The sequence below is a fragment of the Eriocheir sinensis genome, unplaced genomic scaffold, assembly GCF_024679095.1.
Source record: "Eriocheir sinensis breed Jianghai 21 unplaced genomic scaffold, ASM2467909v1 Scaffold31, whole genome shotgun sequence".
In the NCBI taxonomy this organism is placed as follows: Eukaryota; Metazoa; Arthropoda; class Malacostraca; order Decapoda; family Varunidae; genus Eriocheir; species Eriocheir sinensis.
This window is the reverse complement of record NW_026111621.1, coordinates 442,880-456,003: the sequence shown is the minus strand read 5'-3', so window position 1 is coordinate 456,003 and position 13,124 is coordinate 442,880. Positions and strand designations below refer to the sequence as shown.

General features: G+C 47.5%; 1 long non-coding RNA gene across 2 annotated transcripts; it reads left to right on the top strand.

Moving 5' to 3' along the window:
* The first annotated feature begins 5,326 nt into the window (after positions 1-5,326).
* On the top strand, positions 5,327-6,564 carry LOC126991620 (uncharacterized). Of its 2 annotated transcripts, none has more exons than XR_007745704.1 (2): positions 5,327-5,397; positions 5,590-6,564. It is a non-coding gene; the product is annotated as an uncharacterized LOC126991620 (long non-coding RNA). The 2 variants fall into 2 exon arrangements; XR_007745703.1 differs by having other exon boundaries at positions 5,340-5,461.
* The last annotated feature ends 6,560 nt before the right edge of the window (positions 6,565-13,124 follow it).

Below are 13,124 nucleotides of genomic sequence, written 5' to 3'. Positions count from 1 at the left end.
TGAACTCTTTCAAGAGGAGAGTATCAGGACACCTATCCTCCCGAGTCTGACCTTGCTTTTGGCCACCTCTTCTGATTCATTTATGGGAGCAGCGATTAGCGGGCATTTTTTTTATTATTGTTTTTTGTGCCCTGGAGCTGCCTCCTTTATTGTAAAAAAAAATAATATATATATATATATATATATATATATATATATATATATATATATATATATATATATATATATATATATATTTAAATATACATATATATATATATATATATATATATATATATATATATATATATATATATATATATATATATATATATATATATATATATATATATATATATATATATATATATATGTATATGTATATCGGTCTGGCGCAGGCCGTTGTAGGCAGTTGTTTATTGTGGCGTCATTATTATTAGGTCATGGTGCCCCCCGGAGCTCATTCTTGATTTCACTTGCGCTGTACATCTTCTTGAGTCTGGGTTGATAGGTGAGCTTCAGGACAGCATGTGGGTAGTCTGAGGCCACTCGGCAGTGACTGAAAAATCCCAGGACAACGCGCGGATTGCTGGGCCGGCACGCTAGCCATTCAGCCACTCAGAGAGAGAGAGAGAGAGAGAGAGAGAGAGAGAGAGAGAGAGAGAGAGAGAGAGAGAGAGAGAGAGAGAGAGAGAGAGACGGACAGACAGACAGACAGAGAGAGCATCATCGGTTAGGTAACAAACAAAAAAGAAAGATAATCTAACAACAAACAAGAACGAGAAATGGACTCGGCGGGGCACAGCACGCGGATAACTTACACCAGGAGGACAGCCAACGCAACAGTGACGGCCCAGAACATGTACAAGTCAGGGCGGGCAGAGGGCGAGCAGGTGGAGAGATTACATTAGATCATTGGCCGGAGGTAGAGGAACAGACAACTGGGAAAGGCCTTTGTAATAGACTACTAATAACTTACGATGGTGAATATTAGAGTATTGCAGTCAATTAAGTTAGAGCAATTGCCGGAGCAGGATGGCGTAATCTAACATCAAACAGAGAAAGGTGAAAGAATAGAGATGGACCATTGAGAAAGACCTCTGTTCTGCCATAGACTGGCGATATGAAGTTTACAGTGTCAATCCCTAAAGTTAGAGCATTTGCCAGAGCAGGATGAAGAGGTCTAACACCTAACATAGAAAGGTGGAGGACGTTGGGAAAGACCTTTGTTTTGTATTGGACTAACAAGGCCTTAAGATGAAGATTAGATGAAGTTTGAGTATTTGCCAAACCACGATGGAGTATATTATCAGGGAAAGGTGGAGGACGTTGGGAGAGGCCTTTGTTCTGCAGTGGACTAGCAATGCCTGAAGATGAAGATTATATTAGTTAAGAGTATTTGCCAAAGCACGATGGAGTAGTATATCAAACAGAGAGGGGTGGAGAACGTTGGGAAAGGGCTCTATGCTGCAGTGGAATAGTCATGACTGAGGATTATTAAGGCCAGAATGGGGTTAGGTTAGGTGAGCTGGGATTAGGACAGGTGGATGACGTTGGGAAAGGCCTCTATGCTGCAGTGGACTAGAAATTGGTGAAGATAATGAAGATCAGATTGAATAGTGACGTTAGGTGGGGTTAGGAGAGGTGGAAGACGTTGGGAAAGGCCTCTATGCTGCAGTGGACTAGAAATGGGTGAAGATAATGAAGATCAGATTGAATAGTGACGTTAGGTGGGGTTAGGAGAGGTGGAAGACGTTGGGAAAGGCCTCTATGCTGCAGTGGACTAGAAATGGGTGAAGATAATGAAGATCAGATTAAATAGTGACGTTAGGTGGGGTTAGGAGAGGTTGAAGACGTTTGGAAAGGCCTCTATGCTGCAGTGGACTAGAAATGGGTGAAGATTATGAAGATCAGATTGAATAGTGACGTTAGGTGGGGTTAGGAGAGGTGGAAGACGTTGGGAAAGGCCTCTATGCTGCAGTGGACTAGTAATGGGTGAAGATTATGAAGATCAGAGTGAATAGTGACGTTAGGTGGGGTTAGGAGAGGTGGAAGACGTTGGGAAAGGCCTCTATGCTGCAGTGGACTAGTAATGGGTGAAGATTATGAAGATCAGATTGAACAGTGACGTTAGGTGGGGTCAGGCTCACGGGAGCTGCCTTGTATACGCCCACCGGCCTCTTGCAGACTCCTTGGTTAGTATTGGCAGACACTTCCGCCTCTCACATCAACTATTTCCAAAGGCCAAAAAGGGGATCAATTGGGTTCTCATGAGAGTGTTTTCAGGTTCATGGTACAGAAGAAGAATCAAACTACTACTACGACCATTAAAATACTCCAGGAAATACCGAAAACTCATTCGAAAACCGTGTCAGATATGTGAGCTTCGGCGCCGAAATGAGTTAAGATTCGTTTTAGGTCCGCGCCAGTATCTCATTACCTACTTTATGAAACATCAGTATCTCTTCATAGATCTTTTCTACAAACCTTCAACAGTCACGGAAACGCTTTGAAAATCCAATTCAAGGCCTCTTTTTTTACTCCTGAAAATAGGGGATAATGTTTACGAAAGCGCATCTCCTCCTCTGGCGGCGGCCGCGGCGACGCTGCAGCCGGTGTTGCGAGAAATACCTCATCGCTGAAATAAGTCACATACACATGTGGGGGGGGGTCAAGGGGGGGCTGGTTAGAAGGGGCGGTCGAGGGTGGCGGAGACCACCCGTTAGTAGGTCGTACAGCTCGGTTGGAGTAATTTAAATATGCTCCCCGACCCTAAACCCTCTGCGAGCTATTTCACGGCTGCGGCGACTGCAGCGTCGCCGCGGCCGTCGCCAGAGGAGGTGACGCACTTTCGTAAACATACACCACGTTTGTAAGTGGAGGAAGAAAAGGAGAAAGAGGAGGAAGCAGCGGAAGAGGGGGGGGAAGACTTTAATCCGGACCCAATAATTCGTAGATAAAACTTTCTTCTCATAAGGATTGAACCCCATTTTGCTTCCCCATCTCGTTCATAACATTTACCCGTTCAGTCATTTTTTCCGACACACTCATAGAATAAGTTCCGCACAATGGCAATATAAATAAAAAAAGCTGCATGCCGAACTTTCATCAACATCAAATGAAACTCCTATGATGTGAAAAATCAACGAAAGAAAAGAAAAAAGAGAAAAAGCACTTGATGGAAGCTATTTTTTTCGTTTGTTTGTGTTAGGAGAAGTTGTTCACAGACTTCTTTGAGTGTTATTGTTTTACCTTTGAGCTGCTTCCTATGATGCGAAAATAAACAGATAAATGGGAGAGAAAAAAAATGAGAAAAGCACATGATGGTGAGTGCTTTCTGATTGTGGGAGAAGTGGTTTAGTTTTTTGGGGTGTTATTGTGTTACCCTTGAGCTGCCTCCCGTGATGCGAAAATAATTAGATAAATGGGAGAGAAAAAAATAGAAAAAGCATATTATGGTGACTGTTTTCTGATAGTGGGAGAAGTGGTTGGTGCTTTTTTAGTGAGTGTGTTTTGTTTTGTCTTTGAGCCGCCTCCTGTGATGCCAATAAATGAATAAATAATTAACAGTGCATATCCTTAACCCAACAAGAGGACACTCGACTTATACATGACAACTCCTAGGCCGGTATTCTCAGACGCTTCTGTCTCTCATACCAACTTTTTCCACAGGGGTCAAAGGAGATCAGTCGGATTCTCATGAGTGTTTTTTTTAGGTCCATAGTACAGATAGGAGGTCAGACTACCACCAGGGTCATTAAACTACCCCTGGCAATACCCACATCGCCTACGAAAGCTGTGTGTGTGTGTGTGTGTGTGTGTGTGTGTGTGTGTGTGTGTGTTTGAGAGAGAGAGAGAGAGAGAGAGAGAGGGAAAAAAATTCATAGATGGAGAGCAAGGATGAAAGAAAGTGAGAAATAGAATGAAGTAGAGAAGAGAAAAATAATAAGACGGACGACTAAAGAGAAGTGTGCCCCGATGCGAATGTTAGGAAACTCTAGTCCTCGTGAGCGTCAGCACTCTCACTAGTGCTTTCTCTCGGCAGGTGTGTGGGTGCAATGTACACCTGAATGATATTAATTGGTGAGCAGATTCCTACGAAGTAAAATCAATCCATCAATCAATCAGAGAAGGAAAATATAACAAAAAAGAAAAATTGGAATGAGAAAGAAAAGGGAAACGGATGCTGCGTCGCGATCCGTCGCGAGGACTCCTTTGGATGCTTGTGCGCGTTTCCCAGGCCCGTCGGTCTTCCATCCCTGAACCGATAAACGCGGTGACCGGCGCCTTCACAGTAATTATGATTGATTTTATAATCCAGTCTGGTAGTTTTAAGAAGCGAGTTCTTGCATCCTCGCCTCGTCGGGGGTGTGGAGCGCCAGCGAGCCCAAGGTCTCCCTGGCGAGAATGGCAGGACTGGAGGGCTCCAGGCAGGGCTCCTCGGCGTCCCTCGGGGCCCCGACGGAGGTGCCGGAGATTTTCCGGCTACAAACCCGGGCAGGTGAAGCTCGTTAGCCGTGGTAGGCAGTCTGCCTAGTAGAGCAAACTCCGAACAATAAACCCGGGCAGGTGGAGCTCGTTAGCCGTGGTAGGCAATCTGCCTAGGAGAGCAAACTCTATACAAACCCGGGCAGGTGAGGCTCGTTAGCCGTGGGAGCCAATTCACCTAGGAGAGCAAACTCTATACAAACCCGGGCAGGTGGAGGTCGTTAGCCGTGGGAGGCAATTCACCTAGGAGAGCAAACTCTAAACAAACCCGGACAGGTGGAGGTCGTTAGCCGTGGGAGGCAATTCACCTAGGACAGCAAACTTCGAACAATAAACCCGGGCAGGTGGAGGTCGTTAGCCGTGGGAGGCAGTTCACCTAGGAGAGCAAACTCTAAACAAACCCGGGCAGGTGGAGATCGTTAGCCGTGGGAGGCAATTCACCTAGGAGAGCAAACTCTAAACAAACCCGGGCAGGTGGAAGTCGTTAGCCGTGGGAGGCAATTCACCTATGAGAGCAAACTCTAAACAAACCCGGGCAGGTGGAGGTCGTTAGCCGTGGGAGGCAGTTCACCTAGGAGAGCAAACTCTAAACAAACCCGGGCAGGTGGAGGTCGTTAGCCGTGGGAGGCAGTTCACCTAGGAGAGCAAACTCTAAACAAACCCGGGCAGGTGGAGGTCGTTAGCCGTGGGAGGCAATTCACCTAGGAGAGCAAACTCTAAACAAACCCGGGCAGGTGAGGCTCGTTAGCCGTGGTAGGCAGTTCACCTAGGAGAGCAAACTCCGAACAACAAACCCGGGCAGGTGGAGCTCGTTAGCGTGAGCAGTTCACCTAGGAGAGCAAACAACGAGCAAAAAACCCGGGCAGGTGGAGCTCGTTAGCGTGAGCAGTTCACCTAGGAGAGCAAACTCCGAACAACAAACCCGGGCAGGTGGAGCTCGTTAGCGTGAGCAGTTCACCTAGGAGAGCAAACTCCGAACAACAAACCCGGGCAGGTGGAGCTCGTTAGCGTGAGCAGTTCACCTAGGAGAGCAAACTCCGAGCAAAAAAACCGGGCAGGTGGAGCTCGTTAGCGTGAGCAGTTCACCTAGGAGAGCAAACTCCGAACAATAAACCCGGCCAGGTGGAGGTCGTCAGCCGTGGTAGGCAGTTCACCTAGGAGAGCAAACTCCGAACAATAAACCCGGCCAGGTGGAGGTCGTCAGCCGTGGTAGGCAATCTGCCTAGGAGAGCAAACTCCGAACAATAAACCCGGCCAGGTGGAGGTCGTCAGCCGTGGTAGGCAATCTGCCTAGGAGAGCAAACTCCGAACAATAAACCCGGCCAGGTGGAGGTCTTCAGCCGTGGTAGGCAATCTGCCTAGGAGAGCAAACTCTAAACAAACCCGGGCTTGTGGTGCTCGTTATACTGTCGTAGACAATCCACGCGATGGGAACACCAAAGAAAAGGAAAATAAAAAGGAACACCAGAAAAATGGAAAATACAGAAACGAAACATCAAGAAAAGAAATAAAAAGATCATCCACCTTTAGGCCCTAACATCGCCAAAATTATGGATGGGTCTCTTCTGGGGAGAAAGCGGCTCATCCAGACCAAAGAACATCAACAAAAGGATGATATGAATAAATTAAATAAAAAAAAAACATAAAGAAAAACACATCAAAGAAAGAAAAATATAACAAACATCATCCACCTTCCGGCCCTGACTAACATCACCAAAATTATGGGTGGGTCTCTTCTGGGGAGAAAGCGGCTCACCCAGACCAAGGAACATCAACAAGGGATGATATAGAAAAGAACACCAAAAAAAAATGGAAAAAGAACAGAAAAAACTTCGAAAAAGAAAAGCAACAGAAATAAATGAACATCAAGAAAAGAGAAATACAAAGAAACATCATCCACCTTTCGGTCCCAAACAACATCACCAAAATTATGGATGGGTCTCTTCTGGGAGGAAAGCGGCTCATCCAGACCAAGGAACATCAACAAAAGGATGATAGGAAAAAAGAACATCAAAAAGCATCAATAAGAAGTAAAAGAAAAAGAATAGGAAAACATCGAAAAAGAAAACTAAAGCAATAAAAAGAACGAAAAACACGACATCAAGAAAATTAAATAAAACAAACATCATCCACCTTTTGGCCCTAACAACATCTCCAAAATTATGGGTGGGTCTCTTCTGGGAGGAAAGCGGCTCACCCAGACCAACGAACATCAACAAAAGGATGATAGGAAAAAAAAAACACCAAAAAAGAACATCTAAAAAGAAAACCAACACCGAGAAAACACAAAGGAAAAAAGAAAGAAAAAGAAAAGAAAAAGAAAACAAATAGAAAAAAAGAAAAGAAAGAAAGAAAAGGAAAAAGAAAAAAAATTAACAAAAAAAATAATAATATAAATAAATAAATAAATAAATACAGAATATAGTAAAATTAACTAACTGACTCTAACTGCTTAACTAACTCTCAAACTATCTATTTAACTAACCTACCTAACTGACGGTAATACAGCTGTTTGACTACCCATTAACAAATAAACAACAAACCACTTTTTTTTTTTCTTTTTTTTTACAGCAAAGAAGACAGCTCAAGGGCACAAAAAAGTAAACATTAATAAAAAAAAAAGCCCGCTACTCGCTGCTCCTAAAAAGAATCCAAAGAGGTGGCCGAAAGATAAGTCAGTTTCGGGAGGAGAGGTGTCCTGATACCCTCCTCTTGAAAGAGTTCAAGTCGTAGGCAGGAGGAAATACAGATGAAGGAAGATTGTTCCAGAGTTTACCAGCGTGAGGGATGAAAGAGTGAAGATGCTGGTTAACTCTTGCATAAGGGGTTTGGACAGTATAGGGATGAGCATGAGTAGAAAGTCGAGTGCAGCGGGGCCGCGGGAGGGGGGGAGGCATGCAGTTAGCAAGTTCAGAAGAGCAGTCAACGTGGAAATATCGATAGAAGATAGAAAGAGAGGCAACATTGCGGCGGAATTTAAGAGGTAGAAGACTTAACGATCTAACATGGATAGTGAGGTCAGGTGGGATTAGACTTACAGGAGCTGCCTTGTATAAACCAACCGGCCTCTTGCAGACTCATGACGTTCTTATGTTCTTTTACGTTTAAGAATATGGCCCTTAAACCCCATTCACACCTGTACTAATACCTGACTGGTTGGGTGACTCTTCTACCTCTGCCTGCGTCCTCTCCTGCTACTGTCTCCGCTATCAGCACACAATCTACGTTCCCCCATAAAACCCACACCTAACCTAACCTAACCTTCCTGTATATCCCCTTCACACCTTTGCTAATACTTGGCTGGTTGGGTGACTCCTTCTACCTCTGCCTGCCTCCCCTAATGTTACTCTCTCCGCGGTGGCTGAGTCGTCAAAGTAACGGCACCGTGTTCAGGAGGACGCGAGTTCAATCCCCGCCCGGTGCCACCAAGCTGGGATTTTTCAGCCGCCGCCGAGTGGCTTAAAACTACCCACATGCTGTCCAGAAGACCACCTATCAACCCGGACTCTAGATTCTAGGATCAAAGATGAGCTCTGGGAGGGCAGCATGAGCCAATACAAGATGGCGCCACTATAAACACTCGCCTGCGCCAGAACGGGCTGGACCGACCATCAGGACCCACCGGAAAGAAGCCTTGGACCGACCAACAGGATCCACCTGTAAGAAGCCTAACGGCGCAATAGGTCGCAATGTAAAAAAAAAAAAAAAAAAGCACAAATCTTCCCTCCCCCATAAAACCCACACCTAACCTATCCTAACCTTCCTGTAAACTCCCTTCACACCCGTACTAATACCTGGCTGGTTGGGTGACTTTTTCTACATCTGCCTGCCTCTTCCTGTTACTGTCTCCGCTATCAGCACACAATCTTCCCTCAACCATAAAACCCACACCTAACCTAACCTAGCCTTCCTAACCTAACCTTACTGTATACCCCTTCATACCTGTGCTAATACATGACTGGCTCACTTCCCTACATTCAACCACTAACACCCCCCCCCCCCCACACACACACGCATAAAACTATCAAACCCTCAATTAAAACAATATATCAAACACTCACAAGAAAAAAACACCAGGACGCAACACTGTATAAGGCAAAGATGATGGTGGGAAGAGGGGTGAAGGGGGGGTGGGAGGTCACACGATAACCTGCGCATTACCCCGGCGCGCTCCTCCGTCCCCTTGGCCCGTGACCCCGCGCAGGTAACAGCAGACCCCCTCAGCCGGCGACACAGGACCGATTGTGACCCGCAGGTTATCTCAGTTTACCTTTCCCAGGCATACCCATTTCACTGACCCACGCGTGAGGAGGAGGAGGAGGAGGATAAAATAGCAAGGGAAAAAGACGACGAGTTAGAGGTCAAGAAAGGGGAGCTAGCGAGAGGGAGAAAAAGGAGGAGGAGGAACACAAACAAACACAAAGAAAGAACAAACAACAGCAGAACTGCTGGTCCTTACGAGGCTGTTTGTGACAAGCTACACTAACTATATAATCAAAGGTAGAAGATGAAGGACAGCAAGGGCGAAGGCTCCTCCCCACTCCCCCATCCCTCCAGCCAAAGCTGGCAGGAAAGGAAAAAGAACCATGCAGCATGGAAAAACTGCATGGAATTTATGTAGGAAAGAGGAAAGAACTACCATTACTGCTACCACTAACCGGGCGATAAAAGCGGACAAAGACACCAGTATTCGAAAGAACTTAACGTTATTACGACAATGAGTAATATCTTAGTTGTTGGTTGGATTCAAAATACTTGTCTAATCTATTCTTGAAGGCCGTAACTGTTGTACTATCAACGACATCACAGGGTAGAGAGTTCCAAACATTAACAACTCGATTGAAGAAGAAGTGTTTAGCTTCGTGCGACGAGAATCTTTTACCACTTATCTTCAAATTGTGATTTCTTCTTGTTCTATTTGTGTGTGGGGGGTACGTGTGTTTGTGTTTGTGGGGAGTACGTGTGTTTGTGTGTGTGGGGGGGGGTACGTGCGTGTGTGTGTGGGGGGGGGTACGTGCGTGTGTGTGTGGGGGGGTACGTGTGTTTGTGTGTGGGGGGGGTACGTGTGTTATAGTAGGATATCAATGTATTATTATTATTTAATATCACCACGAATTAGGCATACAATTGTCAATGGAAAAACCCCACGACAGATAGATCACGCCACCTTATAGGAATGTCGTCCGTCAGTGTTTACCGTCTCAGTTTTGTATACTTAGCACTCCGATGGTGCGTGGAGGTCACCTTGACATACGTGACCAATTGTAACCATTATTTTCCAACCTGTAACTCGCGACTCCTTCACGAGAGTCCGACTGACACACAACGACAGTCGCTCTCGCTCCGTCGCTTCTTGTACATAAAGGCTACGAATATAATTCGCCTTAAGGAAGCTGAAGTCTTAATCAACTCCCTTTAAACGCCCCCCGACAAGCCCGTTACATTTGGTGGCAGCGGTCACCCCGCGCCTGTGCCTTCGCTACCTCGTTCTCCTCCAAGCCACGAGAACTCACCAACAAACTCCGGGGACAGGCGTACAAGGGAAGAAGGAGTCAACGCACCTGCCGTCCGCGGCAACGCACCAGCCGTCCGCGGCAACGCACCTGCCGTCCGCGGCAACGCACCTGCCGTCCGCGGCAACGCACCTGCCGTCCGCGGCAACGCACCAGCCGTCCGCGGCAACGCACCTGCCGTCCGCGGCAACGCACCTGCCGTCCGCGGCAACGCACCTGCCGTCCGCGGCAACGCACCAGCCGTCCGCGGCATCTCACAAGTCGCCACCTACGTGCAACTCACAAGGCGCCAGCTACAAGCATCTCCCAAGTCGCCACCTACGTGCAACTCACACGGCGCCAGCTACAAGCATCTCCCAAGTCGCCACCTACGTGCAACTCACAAGGCGCCAGCTACAAGCATCTCCCAAGTCGCCACCTACGTGCAACTCACAAGGCGCCAGCTACAAGCATCTCCCAAGTCGCCACCTACGTGCAACTCACAAGGCGCCGGCTACAAGCATCTCCCAAGTCGCCACCTACGTGCAACTCACATGGCGCCAGCTACAAGCATCTGACAAGTCGCCACCTACGTGCAACTCACACGGCGCCAGCTTCAAGCATCTCACAAGTCGCCACCTACGTGCAACTCACAAGGCGCCATCTACAAGCCTCGAGCACACCAGCTATAAGCAACTCTACAGGCGTCCAGCCTACAAGCCTCGAGCACACCAGCTACAAGCCTACAGGCTCTACAGCCTACAAGCCTCGAGCACACCAGCTTCAACTCTACAGGCGTCAAGCCTACAATCCCCGAGCACACCCACAGGCCTCCGCAGCCGATAGCGAGGGCCACAATCTACAAGCCGCTCCCCCGCTTCAAGCCAGCACTGCTACGTACCCTGCAAGCCACTCCACGATACGGCAGAGGTATTCACACCTGCAACGAGGAGGCACGCCCCGCTGACCTTGGGACACCCCGCGTGCCCCTCGCTCCACAGCTGGCGGCACCACCGCCGCTGCCGGGAGCATCGGCCCAAACCTCTTCCGGCAAACAGTCAGCAAGGGTACCCGCGGACATCTCCCGGTGACTGCAAGCTGTTCCCACTACCGTTTCTTGCAAGGCGTCTTCTCAAGAGGTTACACACCCAAGTCGTCTTCTCTGCCACAGCCGCCCATCTCTTACTATAACAAGGACGACGCGGCCATCATACGTCTGGCGGCAGTGTACCAGCTCCCAGCCGCGCACCGCGGCCGCTCATTTTGCTGGGTCAGCAGTTTTTCAACCTCCATTGCGAGTCCTCCGATGTCAGCCCATCCCTCACCTCTCACCGCCGCTGTGGCCGCGGCCGAGGTTTCCTGACGCGCCTGCAACGACTGCACGTAACCCAAGGCATCACAAGCCGTCGCCCTCTCCACTACATCAGCTGACTAATCTTGGTATTTGTGGATATTCCATTCTTGTCCAAATTTGCCGACTCGGCTCATTTTCATTATTATCCGTGCAGAGGCACGATTTTTTTTATTTCTGTGTTCCTAACGCTGTTAATCAGTCATAATTGTGAGTGTAACGTTCATTCGCATACGATATTGATTCTTTCTTATTGTTTGCTAGCGAGTCTATTGAGTATAGTGTGATTTCCCTGATCAAAGTTAATCTTCATCAGTGTGCCCTGCCTCCGTTTTCTTTTCACCGCTCGAGAGAAAACGTGAGCATCAATGGTATACTCACTTAACATACCGCTTGTTTATATAGTTATTCTTTCTATATATACCCATATCATTAGGGCATTCCATTATAACCTTAACTTCTATTACGTCTAAACAGGCACCTTGCTAGCCATTCTTTCTTGCCTTTTTAGGGTTTCAACGCAAACTATTCATTCATACGCGTTCCATTTATTGGTTCATATTTACAGCTATCGACATATGCTCCTATTTTGTAAATGATTTACACCATAGTATGACCAAAGACACTCTCGCTACACTCAGCGACACCTTTTAACAGTTGGCTCGTCCTTCAAGTGAAGAGGGACTGGAACACGATACCACAACCGGTGGATTTACTAAGGTAATCTTATGTTCAGGCACTCATTATTTATCAATTACAGGCCGCAGACTTCGTTCACCCCCGGGGTCGTCTGCATACTTACAACCCACTCAAGGTTCAAGGACACCCTCACCGGCATCCCCTCACACCGGCCGCAGTATTACAGGCTCAAAGTAAGGTCTCTCTCACCTGTAGTTTTTGCAACCAATCAGGACATTCTGAACATTCTTGTTTCGCGAAACGTAGGGAGTCAACACTTTCGAGACGGGGCTCAGATAGGAGGTCAGGAGGTTACAGGGGCGGGCATCATTCATCACACAGGAACCCTAGGCCAAACCATCAGCGGAAGGCTGCCTTTTGCCATATCCACGGGAATTGTTTTCATGATTCAGACAGTTGTTCTGCAATACAAAAGGCCAAGGAGGAACAGAAGTACAAGTCCTTAGCGGACAGTAAACCACACTCCTCTTCTCAGAATAAAAAAGACATGACTTCGTGGCAGCCCCGAGGCGTACATCCAAGTGTCCCTTAAGGAAAATACTAATTGGGAGCAACTTGACTCCGTCATTGCCGCCTTGGGACGGACAAGCATAATTGCCCTCCCTTGCAAGGTGGGCAACACTTCCCTCACCTTAGCGGTTGACACAGGTGCCACGGTCAATGTCATATCCGACTCCGCTTACAGGTCACTGCCACGACAAGCGAGTGGGGAAAATTGGCCGCTCCAAGAGAACGACCTGAATGTGGTAGGCGTGACGGGCACCACTTTGGGTATCCTTGGGCGAGTACCACTAACAGTCAGCTTACATGAAAAAGTATGTCCCTTTCGAGATTTCTTTTATGTCTCTAGCAGGTTTGCTTTACCTGTGGATGGGATCTTAGGATTGAACGCCATGAAAGACCTGCACATCGCCATAAACCCTGTAAGCAACGCGATCGTGTATCAAGGCCGACGCATACAGGGGATGGTCAATCCATCGCCTCTGTCAACTGTAATCTCACCCTCAGAGGTGGAAATTGACCAACCCACCACAGACTCAGGGGCTGCCACCGCCCAAGTGTCCCCTCTTACGGTCAAACCACACGAAACCATTGCAGACTTGTGGCGGACAGTA